Source organism: Pongo abelii, chromosome 3, assembly GCF_028885655.2.
Source record: "Pongo abelii isolate AG06213 chromosome 3, NHGRI_mPonAbe1-v2.0_pri, whole genome shotgun sequence".
Classification (NCBI taxonomy): Eukaryota; Metazoa; Chordata; class Mammalia; order Primates; family Hominidae; genus Pongo; species Pongo abelii.
Genome location: NC_071988.2, coordinates 39,736,797 through 39,740,728, shown reverse-complemented (window position 1 = coordinate 39,740,728; position 3,932 = coordinate 39,736,797). Strand labels below are relative to the sequence as shown.

The 3,932-nt window shown below is 41.9% G+C and overlaps 1 non-coding gene across 1 annotated transcript; it reads left to right on the top strand.

The window, feature by feature from the left end:
• The first annotated feature begins 1,199 nt into the window (after positions 1–1,199).
• Positions 1,200–1,261, top strand: LOC112133247 (U7 small nuclear RNA). The gene has a single exon (XR_002914921.1). It is a non-coding gene; the product is annotated as a U7 small nuclear RNA (small nuclear RNA).
• Positions 1,262–3,932: the final 2,671 nt, after the last annotated feature.

Below are 3,932 nucleotides of genomic sequence, written 5' to 3'. Positions count from 1 at the left end.
TATACCCATTGCACAGATTAAGGAGATTTATGGGAGGAGGCTTGATTTGGGTCGCTTAATTTGTAAATGTCAGAGCCACACCTAGAGGTCTGTCTGACTCTGAAGATGATGTTCTTAAACCTTCCCCAGTCTTTTCAATGTGTGTGTGCTAAGCATTCCTAACATTTTACTCTTCCAGGCTCACCCATTCCTTTAATAACATAATAATAATGGTAATATCTTGAAACCACATTCTATATATTTGCCGGAAACCTATTTCCCTAACAAAGATTTCTCAAGCTCTTGGGAATGCTGAATCACTGTGACTCCTTGTATAAATGGTGGTTCCCGGTTGCTTCGTGGATTGGTCTTGCCGTCTCATAACTTTTCTCCAGGTGGCGGATTACCCTAAATGCCCGTAACACTGCATCTTTTCAATGTGTGCCCAGCTTCACTCTTCCCTCTCACCTTCATGACTCTGCTATACAAAGAGGTGAGTATCAACCTTTCAACCTGTGGTGAGTCATTTATTTCAGCTTTGCTGAAGGCTTAGGAGGAACAGGAAGAGATTCCTCAATGGCACAGGAGAGCTTGAAATTGGCTATCAGGCTTCTCTGCTGTGAAGTCTAGTGATGAGACAGTATAGGGGGATGCATTCAAGAATAGAGGCTGCCAGGCTCCCGGAATAAAGCCTGTTCTTGGTAGCGAAACCATACTGGTCATTCACAGCTGGCCTCTGTTCTGACTGGTTAGAACATACTGGTGTCTGTTCTGATTGGTCAGGCTTTTTTCTTTTTGCTGTGTGTATGTGTGTGTGTCTATTCTGTTTCCTAGCAACATCTTGCTAGTTTTAAGTGTTTTGAATATTTCTCTCTTAATCAGTATGTAAATTTTAGAACATTGCTTAAACATTTTTGTGCCTGAGTTTCCTCATCTTGTTGCCAGAGGCCAGGAGGTCCAGTGGGATTGGAGTAGAGGAGACTATTAATTTGGTGACTGGCATAGGAGGATAGATGGGAAGCAGCATAGGAAATTAGACAGCCCTGTACATTGCTGCTGAAATAGACCATCAGCCATATAACCCAAGGCCAATCCAGTGGGACTGGGCCCTGGATGGCACCAATAAAAAAAATCCTAAATGCACATGACTGTTTGCTGACAATTACAGTTTCATGAGGGTAAAATCCATATGTGGTTACCACTATAAAAACTCACACTCTTTGTGTTACAGCTGTTTTAGAATTTGTCTAGCAGGCTTTCCTGTTTTTACCAGAAAGCCCCCCAAAAATTCTTTAAAAATAAATAAATAAATAAATTGCACTCCATATAGAAAAACAGCTTACTGTCACCTGTCCCAAGTGAGTGAGTTTCAAATGAACGAGCATCAGAGGAGTCTCTGGAAATAAAATACCGGGAGATTTCTTGGGAAATTGACAGAATTATTAAAAGCTGCTGTTTTAAGACCAACCTCACCTCAGAAAAAGTACTCACAGTAAATTTAACTACATAAAAAATATGAATTATTTTGTTGTAAAAAATCATGAAAAGGCTAACCACAGACTGAAAATATTATGTTATAAAATATGGCAGAGAGAAGGTTTAATCTTTTTAATGCATAACACATACTAGTTAGTAATGTTCTAAGGAGAGGCAGTAGCAACATAGAGAAAGCATTATCTTTGGACCCTAACTTTTTTTTTTTTTTTTTTAAGAGACAGGGTCTTGCTCTGCTGCCCAGGCTGGAGTGCAGTGGCACAACTGAACTCCTGGACTCAAGCAATGCTCCAGCCTCAGCCTCCCAAATAGGATTAACAGGCGTATGCCACCACGCTTGGCCAATTTTCTACATTTTTTGTAGAGACGGGGTCTCACTATGTTGCCCAGACTAATCTCTGACTATTGGCCTCAAGCGATCCTCCCACCTCAGTCTCCCAAAATGCTAGGATTACAGGCGTGAACCACCATGCCTGGCCTGGACCCTAACTTTTAAAATAACTGAAGAACATGAATAGACAAAACCTAGAGTAAAATTACTAAAACATATTTGGAAGAAATGTTCTGCATCATTGATAACTAAATAAATTTAAATTTGCCTGTCAAATCATGTATTCATTTATGCAAAAAAAATTTCAAAGAATTTATTAAAGAACTTCAGCATTAACAAGGAGTGAAGTGAGAAGCCACGGAGGGTTTTTGAGAGACAATGGTATAATCTAATGTACTGGTTTGCTCTGGCTGCCGTAACAAAATACCACATGCTGGGTGGCTTAAACAACAGATATTTGTTTTTTCACAGTTCTGAAATCAAAGTTTCAGAAGGGTCCATTTCTCTGAGGCCTCTCTCTTTGACTTGCAGACTTTATGTACTTTGTGCAAGACACTGTTCAGACCCTGGGACATCTGCAGTGAAAAAGCAGACACAAATCCCACCCTCTTGGAAAAGTCATTCTAGTGCAAGAGACAGACAGTGAAAAATAAATAGTAAAATACATTGTATGTTAGATGGGTGATAGGTGCTAAAAAATGATAATAATAACCAGCCTGGGCAACATAGTGAAACCCGTCTTTACAAAAAAGAATTAGCCGGGCATGGTGGCATAGGCCTGTAGTCTCAGCTAGTTAGGAGCTGAGGTGGGAAGATCACTTGAGCCCAAAAGGTCGAGGCTGCAGTCAGCCATGGTTGTGCCACTGGGCACAATCCAGCCTGGGCAACAAAGTGAGATCCTGCCTCAAAAAAAAAAAAGCCAGAGAGAGGAAGGCATTAGGGTTGGGGAGTGGGGGCGCTCTTTTAGATAGGGTGTCCAGGAATGAGTGAGTGCCTGAAAGAGGTGAGAGAGTGAGCCAGGTGGGTATTTGGGAAAAGGGTATTTGGGAAAAGGTGTCTCTTCTCAGCAGAGACACCAGTGCAAAGGCACTGAGGCAAACATGTGGAGGTTGTGTAAACCAAAAAGTATCTGAGACGGGTCTCAGTCCATTTAGAAATTTATTTTGCCAGGATTAAGTACACGCCTGAAAAAAAGGAACACAAAATCACAGGCACAGTCTGTGGTCCATGCCTTTTTCCAGAGATGATTTTGAGGGCTTCATATTTAAAGGGAATAAGTGGGCTGGAGGGGAAAGAGGATGAGTATGGTCACGTTGCTGAATCCACCTGTTGCAAGAGGAAAGGAGAAGGCAGGGGAATGGCCAATTGTGTATTCATCTCGCCCTCAGTAAATTGGCACTTCAAGGGAAAGTGAGCATACCTGTGGCGATACCTGGCCTTTCATCTGTCGCTATCTGCTTAGGAACAACAGGAAAGGCAGCTTCTTGCATGATTCAACTTTCAGTTTAATTTTTTTCTTTTGGTAGAGTGAGTTGGCGTCCTAAGTTTTATTTTCCTTTCACAGTTGCATGGCTAGTACCGAATGATCCAGAGCAGCAGGAGATAAGGTTAGGGGAAGGGAGTGGGGCTAGATGGCCTAGCGCCCTGAAGGTCATTCAACTTTAACTTCAAAGAACTTATTAAAGAACTTCAAGTTTAGCAAGGAATAAAATGAGAAACCACTGAGGGTTTTTGAGAGAGGATGATGTAATCTAATGTATTAGTTTGCTCTGGCTGCCATAGCAAAATACCACATGCTGGGTGGCTTAAACAGCAGAAATGTATTTTCTCGCAGTTCTGAAGTCTAAGATCAAGATGTCAGAAGGGTCCATTTCTTCTGAGGCCTCTCTCTTTGACTTGCAGACTTTATTTGCCTCCTTGCCGTTCCCTCAAATGGCCTTTCCTCGGTGCACATGAATCCCTGGTTTCCCTTCCTCTTCTTATAAGGACACAAGTCCTCTTGGATTAGGGTCCAACTGCTAGGACCTCGTTTAATTTTTTTTTTTTTTTTTTTTGAGACAGAATCTCACTCTGTCACCCAGACTGGAGTGCAGTGGTGCGATCTCGGCTCATTGCTACTTCCGCCTCC